The sequence below is a fragment of the Aptenodytes forsteri genome, unplaced genomic scaffold (assembly GCF_000699145.1).
Source record: "Aptenodytes forsteri isolate BGI_AS27 unplaced genomic scaffold, ASM69914v1 Scaffold229, whole genome shotgun sequence".
Classification (NCBI taxonomy): domain Eukaryota; kingdom Metazoa; phylum Chordata; class Aves; order Sphenisciformes; family Spheniscidae; genus Aptenodytes; species Aptenodytes forsteri.
This window is the reverse complement of record NW_008795863.1, coordinates 6,822,023-6,832,047: the sequence shown is the minus strand read 5'-3', so window position 1 is coordinate 6,832,047 and position 10,025 is coordinate 6,822,023. Positions and strand designations below refer to the sequence as shown.

The 10,025-nt window shown below is 43.6% G+C and overlaps 1 protein-coding gene across 1 annotated transcript in view; it reads left to right on the top strand.

Annotated features, from left to right (window-relative positions):
• The window catches only part of EMILIN2 (elastin microfibril interfacer 2), a 51,625-nt gene that overhangs the window by 6,630 nt on the left and 34,970 nt on the right, over positions 1–10,025 (top strand). The gene's annotated exons all lie outside the window — the stretch shown is intronic.

Below are 10,025 nucleotides of genomic sequence, written 5' to 3'. Positions count from 1 at the left end.
TGGAGCAGTCTGTTCCTGAAGGACTGCACCCCGTGGAAGGGACCCATGCTGGAGCAGTTTGTGAAGAACTGTAGCCCGCGAGAAGGACTCACGTTGGAGAAGTTTGTGGAGGACTGTCTCCCATGGGAAGGATCCCACGCTGGAGCAGGGGAAGAGTGTGAGGAGTCTTCCCCCTGAGGAGGAAGGAGCGGCAGAGACAACATGTGATGAATTGACCACAACCCCCGTTCCCCGTCCCCCTGCACGACTGGCGGGGAGGAGGTAGAGAAAATCGGGAGTGAAGTTGAGCCCGGGAAGAAGGGAGGGGTGGGGGAAGGTGTTTTTAAGATTTGGTTTTATTTCTTATTATCCTACTCTGATTTGATTGGTAATAGATTAAATTAATTATCCCCAAGTCAAGTCTGTTTTGCCCACGATGTAATGGGTGAGTGATCTCTCCCTGTCCTTATCTCAACCCATGAGCCTTTCGTTATATTTTCTCTCCCCGTCCAGCTGAGGAGGTGGAGTGATAGAGCGACTTTGGTGGGCACCTGACATCCAGCCAGGGTCAACCCACCACAGTACGATAACCACATCTGTATCTACAGATCTTTTTCTGACTTTAACACTGTTAGTATAACTGAAGTGGCAAAACTCTCTGTAGAGACCAGGCCTTGGCACAAAGCTTGTGACTATACAACCCTGAAGACAACAAAGCTCTGATTTTGTTCAGATCTTCTAGCATCACTGACAGGTACCTATAAAACAACAGGATTCCTTCCTTAATCTTTTCTCATCCTAGAGCAGTAATGACCCCACCGTGGTGTTCTGTAAATGGCTAAAGGGAATAAAAAGAAAAGCCTAACACCAACAGGCACAAAGACTATTAACAATCCCTGACAGAGTTCATCCTAAAGTATTGGGTTCCATTTTAACTGTCATTAAAAAGTATTTTATATAACACCCTACAAGCCTGAAATTCTGTGCTCCTAAAAGTAAAAGCAAATGCTGTAAATAATGCCAGATGCCCTGAACTGAGTCCATGACTGAGTTCATTCTTGAACACATACTGCTATACATAAATTCTTCGTATCTTATGTTCTCTTAAGTAAATTCTGAAACCATGAGTTCATTTTACCACTACTGCATACAGTCTTGTTGTTCAGTGAAAGTACTACAGTCATTTGATCCATCGGTTTTTAGTCCACCACACAGGAAACACACCAGCAATGTTCATCATTTTTAACTTCTCCATCAACCATCATCCCTGTAGATGTTGCTCTTCCAAAACGATATAAAAGACACACTCTCCTTTGGCAATGGATTTTTCCTTTTAACAATAAAAGACAAATTAAAGAGGATACAAGTCCGTGGCTGATCAAGAACGCTCATCTGTACAGCCTGCAGCAGGAAGGGTGCTGAAGTGTAGGATGTGTCTGAAAGAATCAGAGGAAATGGTGTCACCACGAGGTTTTGATCTCAGGTGGGAAAAAAGAAATTCAAGACTGAGCTGGACTCACCTCATAAATAACTTACAGATACTACTGAAATCTCTGAGATATTCTAAAATCTAAATATTTATCAATATTAATAAATACTTAGCTAAAGGATGTTATGATGCAGAATGGACACTTCAGTGGTTAGATAAGAGACAGTTTAAATATATATTTAGATAATCCTCACTTTCTACTAATTGTAATTAACTACAAGGCCTACTACTTGTTAGGAGGCATGTATTCAAACCTAGCTACCCGCCTCTCCCAGTACTGGGAAGAAATGATCAACAAGGTCATCGTATGTGGAAAACACTTCTGTTCTTCCCCGTTCTCTGTGGACTTTGCTAACCAAGTCATGGCATTGCTTTAACCCAGCATGTCTGAAAAAAAGAATATTTGGTTTTGTTTAATTAAACTATTGATTCTTGCCTGAGATTTTCAAGAGAAGGCGACAGAGTGAGGCGCACAATGCGTATAGATGGTATCCAGTGATATTATCCAGCAGAGGTTTGATTGAAACAAATCTTGTGTGCTTAACCTCTAGTTTTCATGGAGATGCAGGCTTTTAACTGCCATCAAAATCGGTGGGAGTGAAGTACTTACCTACTTTAAGGATGTTGCCCTTGGCTCATTTAGATTGCTTAACTGATCAAACCAGAGCATTGCTATCATGTTTAATTGCAGCCCTGGGAAATTCAATACAAATGGTTTGCGCAGTCTGATTAACACACAATTAGACACACATTAGGACACAACGCGAAACATTTCTTGAGAATAATTTCTAGAGCAATCTCTAGAATAAACACAGATAATTTTTTGTAGAATCTGTGAACAAAATAAGATATAAACTTTCCTTTTTTTCCAGTTGAATATGCTTCTTGGTATATTTGTCTCTGCAACCACACATCCCTTCAGAAGGTATTTAGGGTTCAATAGTGGAACATTTACAGACGGCCTCTCCCCAACATACAGGGGGCCTGAGGGAGAACAACTTTCCCCTCAGCCCCAACAATAGAAATTCATGTTAGAGTACACGAAGTACAAGAAAGTACAATAGAATAAGGCAATTGTTTGAATAGCGGGAATGGCGACATTTCACAGGATTTGAGCATATGATCAGAGCAAGATGCTGCCCATCCTTAGACCGCAGAGCTCACCACCTCCTCTTTCTGCACCTTCTTACCTCCAACGCCTTTTTGTGTCTTATCCCCAGTTACACTCTTGTGCAGCCTCTTACATTTTACTTCACCTTCTTCCTTCTTTTGTTTAACTTCTCATTTTTTAAAATTGCCACCTCCTTTGAAACTCTGGAATGATAAACAAAGAATCAAAAGCAAACTGCAAAAAATGATCAGATAGTTTCCTTTGCATTTCACATTACGACAAAACAAGATACGATTGGTCACAATACAATACTGGAGCTTACAGGTGTGCTGAGAAACAGGCAGCATGTCATTTGCTGCCTGAGTCTGATTTGACTGTAAACTCTTTTGGGTAGAAGCTACGTGTTCATTTTTATGAATTGGACTGTGATAGCCTTACTATTATATAGGAAGTCCTGCTCCTTTAGTAGGTCTGTGCACATAAAAGTATTACAGCCTCATCCTGTGTTTGTAGGAGGTTGCCAGTGTCATTCTACATGAAAGCACCTTTGGGTACTGCGTAAGGGGAGGAAATTGCCTTGGGGAAGGGTGACAAGTGTGATCTGGTAAAAGGGACTCTCTTCCCCCCTTCCTGCCCACAGTTTTGCATTTCTGGTGAGCAATCTCACCGGCTGCAGGCACCGGGGCCTGGAGCTGACAATTCGCTTTGTTCACCAGAAGCTGTAGGCGTAAGTTTTGAGTTGTAGTTTTGAGATTAAGGACAGCCACATACCATCATTATGCTGTGGAAATATAAGATTGGAGAAGGCAGATGAAAAAAGAGATTTTGTTTCTGTTCTTGTCTTTTATTTGGGTTTTTGCACCTTCGAGCTGCTGTAACCTTAATGAGAATTTACAGGACAAATAATGAGCAGCACCTTCTACCAGGGAGAAACCAGGGAGAAACTAGAGAAGCTGAAGAAATTCGCTCAGTGTCCAAATGGCTGAATCAGAAAAATGAACTAGCCTATACAAATCCTCTTCTAAAAACACGGTGTGACTGCAGAGAGGCATGAAATATTTGTGGCCATGGTCTTTACCTAATGAGGTCTTATTGAAAATATCCCTGGCATTTTTGTGTTTGGTTAGCTCACTTTGAAACACAAAATTTCTTTAAGAACCCTAAATCTTCTTTACAGTGTGCAAGTTGAGCAGAAGTTAAATTTAACCTTGCTTTTGAATGCAAAATAGATAAGAATCAGAAGAAATGTACAGAAGGCTTCCTTAAAACTAGCGGTCATTTTTTTTAATTGGGAAATAATTAGGCCAGGAGTTATTTTTTCCAAGGAAGCAAGAACGATGCTGTGAATTACAGTATTAGGTCTTATCTACATCAAGAATTTCCGCCTCTTGTTTTCAGGAAGAGCTTCTTATTTTAATATTAAGTGGACTTACTGCATTTTTAATCAGTTCCTTGAAATAAACCAACACCTATTATGCCTAAACTGAGATTATAATGTCTGCATAGAAACTTGCACCTGTTGTGGTTAAACTCACGTTAAACCTTCTTCCTTAGTTAAAACACCGGGAACTTCAGCAAGAGACTGGATAAACAGATGAACAAGGAATTAAAGCTTCAGAATCATGTAATTTTCTACCAGGAACAATGTAATTGTTTAAATCTGTTGACAACTTTGTCCCAAACACTGTAATGTCATGTGCCGCTCCCTTTCTCTCCTTTCCAGCTCATCTCTAAAAAATTGTGAAAGCTGAAATCTGACACATTCAATCAGAGAGAGGCACATGAAGAAAGGCAGTGCATGCCATGAAACTCTGGAAGCTACCCTGTATTGCAGGTAAGGACTGCACAATAATTAATGCCCTCAGTTTTATTCTTTATTCTGAAATATTGCACTACCATCAGAGGTGAGATATTAAAACCAGAGTAACTAGTAAGTCTGTAACCAAATATTGATTTCATAACAAGCAAGACTGGAAGAAACTCTTTACAGCAAGGGTAAACAATGCATGCAGTATCAGACTCAGTCTTTAAGTACGTTTCAGCAATTTGCCTGCAGGTTTTTTGAAGGGTCTGTGCACAGGTAGCTTTGCATGAACCAACTTTGTCCTACTGTATGTGCAGGTTAGAGCAGTAGTAGCTGTGGAAAGAACAAAAGAGCATTATGCATCTTCTCCATTGAAGTCACTTGGCAATTCCACAAAATCAAAGATAAGCAGACACAAAAGAAACCTCTTCCCCGTACCTCCTCTCCCCTCCCACCCCCAACCCATCTGCCAGGAAATGCTGATCTCCTCTGATTTTCTTTCCAGTGCTCTTTAACTTCTTCCACCTTTGCGCATGTGTCAGCCAGCCTCGGGCTCTTCACCGACAGGTCTTGCGGAGCATTAAAATGTTTTCTTCTGATTGTCTTCCTATACTCTGAGGTCTTCTCTCTGCACAGGCTCCAGACCTGCTGTGCTCGGAAATCCACGGTAACAGTGGATGATATGTCATTCAGTCCTCTCACATCATATAGTAAGAAATATGAGAGAGTGCTTGTCTTTCCTATGGAAGCAGTGTAGACCTTAATCACTATTTCTTTAGTTGTCTTGACTATTCAGTACAAAGTAGATAGGACGTTCCACAAGCGTGGCATACTTGTGGTTTACAATGCTCCAACACTCAGGCAGATCATTCTTCCTGGTGGAGAATAATGTATATTGATCTCTGCTGTCCTGCCTTGACGCCTTGAGCAGATTGTAATAGTGTGCTCAGATAGCTGTTCCCAGTGACTAGCCTTTGTTTATTTTGTTCTCTAGCCAAAATCGTAGCTATGACAATAAAGATCATCAGCATTAATACAAACACTTAATGCATGCCACAACTGGGCAATGTTTGGGCTGTTTGTAATATACTGATTTGTTTTTTTGTTTAAATAAGTAAACTTAGCACAAATGTTTTCCCTCAAAAAGGAAATAACACCAAGGAAGAAAGTCTGGAGTTGCCAGGTTGCCCACGCATGCACTGAAATATCCCCGAGCCTGTTCCACGGAGCCCATACGACACCACACCGTCAGCGCCTAGATACGCAAATACGGCACTTCAGCTAGGTGAAGATGTGGCCTGAGCACTGGTCAGGACCACACTGGCTATTTCTCTGCATACTCCAAAGCTGCTAGAATGGATCTCCGCTACAGACCTTTTTTGTGGAATTAACAAAATCTTCATAGTTGTGTAACTGCTATGGCCCTCCAGTGTGTCTCTCCAGTAAAAAGGAAATCAAAATCTTCTGCTCTCCCTCCTCTCCTTTGTTGATTTATTCACCCCTGACTAGGGCTTGGATTTTTTATTTAAGTTAACATGTTTATAAATAGTAATTTTATTAACATCTGTTATTTACTTTTCACTCAGTCATTAATTTTCATTAAACATTTACAGCTAAGTATGTGTCTGGCTGACTTTAGAAAGGTGATTACACATAAAAATTTGAAAATTGAAACCTGACTCTTGTAGTGGGGAATAATTTTTGAAAAGATACTGCAAAAAAGCTCATGATCTGATCTGAGAGGGGAGAAGTTGGAGGACACCAATTCTAGACTCAAATTAGAAATGTTAATGTTAATATCGTTGTTAAGATTACCATGTAGCGACATACAAACCAGGCCAAATGAATGTATCATGTCTCTGCGAAACAGCATTCAAACTCCTTTTTCCCCACGGCGACTCAAATTAGAAATGTTAATGTTAATATTGTGGTTAAGATTACTATGTAGCAACATACAAACCAGGCCAAATGAACATATCATGTCTCTGCAAAACAGCATTCAAACTCCTTTTTCCCCACAGAGTGCTTTTCCTGGTATATCCAAACCAGCATGCATCATACAACGCAATCCAAGCCTTCCTCTGTTAGCTTGGAGTTTCCTACAGCTTCCTTTCGAACTTTTCTTTGTTCCCTAATACCGGTTTCATCTTTCCAGAGTGACACTGTGACCTGCTTTGAGTCATGGACGGAGTTAATACAGCACCAAATGTAAAGCCAGACTACGCACAGCTGTAGGCTGGCTTCTCGAGTCTGATGGCCAGGTGAGGGGTACCTGAAAGACCTTCTGTGCCACAGACAATATTTCTAGAAGAGAGCGCCTTTTTATTAAAGAGAAGCATCAAGGGAGTACAAACACCTTGCTAAAAACCACTCACCTCAGGTTATTATGGCAATTTTTTGAGGCGGTGATCCTGAAGAAAAGGAACCCAGAATTCACAAAGCAATTTATTGCTGAAATCTACAGAAAGAGCTGATGCATAAGAGAGGTAAACTGCAGGGAGAACACCATTTCCTCTCCATGCACCACACCACTAAAGACAATTTTCTCTTTTGGAGTTCTGCAGTAAATACTCTGATAATGATTTTGCTATTTACTCTGCCCTCCCACTCTGTGCACCTTTCTCTCTGTGGCAGACCCTTACTTGTGGCCCTAGTTGTTTCCCCGTCATTATCTTGTTATGAAGTATGAAAGTACGGTTGATCTTGGTGCTGAAAACACAGCCAGACTGCTTAGTAAGGAAACAAGAACTTTAAAACAATTTAAAAGGGTTTATGGACTCACGTCTGTGATCTCCATCTCCCAAGAACGCATGTACTGACCTCGCCAGTCATCGAAGCCCTCCTCAGTGCACTCGCAGACTACATGCTCCATTTGGAGGGAGGGGTGGAGGAATGCTTTCCATGCGCTGTAAGAATCATCTGTCTTGGAATTTCTGTGAATTTTAGAGATGAGAGGATATAGCACAGAAAAATAAAGTGTGAGCATTGCTGTCTCCTTGAGAGCACCATTAACCCTCATACTTACACTCTGAAATAAAACTAGTTACACCCATAGAAAAAATGCAGCCATGAGCAGAGCTTGGACCGCACGTTCAGTGTGCACCTGAGCTGAAGATTCTTCTGGCAAAGCCCAGTTTCTGTTCCGGTTGTTGTCGAATCAGCTGATATCACAGGCCCAGTGTGAATATCAGAGGAGTTGAGATCAACTCTGTGCATCTGCCCAGATTCATCCATTTCTATTCAGCTCAATACTTCTCAGCACAAGTCATCCTCTGCTGTTACTCCTTACTGAGCCATCACGCAGCCACGCATAAAACTTCACTCCCTGCAACAGCGCTTGCATTCAAGTTCCCACAGAGCTCTGGTTTCAGCGACGAGAAGCTAATGGTCCTGCAGGATTTTGTTTTTCATTGTTATGAAAACAAAAATGATTCATTATTTTAAATGAAACAAACTCAAAAATACACTGTGCTTTGCAGTGGAAGAAGTCTCGCATACCCTTTTAAAGTAATGGCAGCAAATACTATCAAAGTCCTGTTTCGTAGTATTTACAAAGAGTTGATCCAGACAGTAAAGGGACAACTCCTCTCTATCAGAAAACAGGAGAGAGACTTTCTTGCACCATTCTTGAGTGAACAAACAATTTTCCAAGGACGGAGTCCTGAACTTACAGGCAATTCCTGACTCATTATCTGCCATATCCATGGGATAAGCGAAAGGCTGTAATGACTCTTCTTCTAACGGTGCCCTGAGCTGTGTTTGATCATGCAATCGAGTCTGCGGTTTGCAGGTTAGAAAGGTGCCCTCATGGCAAATCAGGTAACATCTGCTTTATCTCCCTTCACCAAGGTATAAGCTCAGTGCTTTGCATATGGAAACATACTGTTGCTTCATGCTCATTTTGTTTAAATCAGCCTATTAATTTTTGTACTATGCAGTCATTCTCAAGATGGGCATGACCTCAGTCTTTCATTACTTAATGACTTTCCCTTTGTGGGACAACGTACAGCTCTTCCATGTTGCTCATCACTTTTGGAAAAAGACCAACTTTACAAGTTCCTTGACTGGATGAGGAGGGGAAAAAGGAAGAAAGGGCCTTCTTCATTGCTTTTTAGGGACTGAACCGTAGTCTTGCTTTCTTCAGGCTGGAGAAACTCCAAATAATTTCTGCCGGCACAAATAATGATGCCTGAATGGCATGCTCTTGCAAATGTAAACAGTGGCACAGCAAATTGTTTAACCTTTGCCTGAAGCATAATTTCTTAGACAGTGAGGTGCTACCCTTTCCAAAGCAGCTGCAGAGCATTAGGAGGGTGCCCTTTTTCAAGTGAAACAGGACAGATTGATGGGACAGTAATATTCTCATATTTTCCCATTGCTACTGATCACCAGCAAAGTATTCCTACGCATCTGTAATGGGACACATTTCTCTTGGGGGCAGAAAGCTTTAGTGTACATTTCCAGTGAAACAATTACTAAAAAGCAGTCTGAAAGCATAATTTTGACCTCAGCATTTAAAGCTTATTTCCCTGTCAGACTCGGAGGCTGACTGAAGTCGTTGGGCTAGACCGACTGCAAGCCTGGCAGATGAAACCTGCCTGTTTCAGCAGGTTGGGGCAGACGATGAGGTCCAGGTTCAGCTCAGGCAGGCCGCTGCCTACAGCAGAAGAAAGGGCCTGGCCCTGCTGCCTGCTTTGCCTGCACATGAGACCTAGAAAGCCTGAATGGCTGCTGTGGCCACGGGAGGCCCTGGAGCACTTGGGCAGGGTTGGGACTGGTTAGGCTCAGCAGCAGCAGCAGCAGGCACTGCTCCCAAATCCCCCACCCGACCTCTTCTCCACCCAAGCACCGCTCTCTTCCCTTCCCTTCCTTCCCTCTGGTGGGAGCAGCCTGCCCTGGCCCAGCCTCGACGCTTTGTTCAATTTAGCCTGAATCCAAAGCAATCACTTCAAAAAAGCAGGAGCTGAGGAGGATAGAGGGGCCTCCCTGTAGTCCAGACCATGGTGGGACCCATCACAGATGGCCTCACATGGGCAGGTCACCCAGTCACGGTGCTCGAGTTAGATTTTAACGCCCGAGTGAATTTGAATACCCACTGCTCTCTCTGTCCAGCGAACGGTTCTCCTTATGAGTAACGGCCTACTGTACATCGCTTGCAGAGGTAGCCACCAGCAGCCCTCCTAGGCCCAAGGGTTGGAACGAGCCATTGGGCCACACAAGGGAACATCAACCATGTCAAGGCAGTCGAGCGGGACCACAGGGATACCACATGGTGGCAAGCCCCCCAGAACCTTCCTCACATGCACCAGGAGTCCTGCGCCAGCCCCACTTGAAGGTGAACCCAGTGCCCCACTTGCCCGCGGTTCAGGGGCTGCCCTCTGCCCCAGGACCCCAGGGCCCCCAAGGAGGGCACTGCACCCTGCCTGCCTCGCTCTTCCCCAGGGGCCCGGTCCTCTCCCCCCATCAGCTTTCCAGTGGGAAAAACAGGCTCAGGGGCAGCCGCCGGCTAGCTCGGGCAGGAGAAGGGGTGCGGGGGCTGCCCCCAGGGGGCCCCCGCTCATGCCGGCAGGGCGCCATGTGGGGCCGGCGGTCGCCCCTCCGCCTGCGCGCAGCGCCGCTCCTCCTCGGCCGGGGGGCTACAG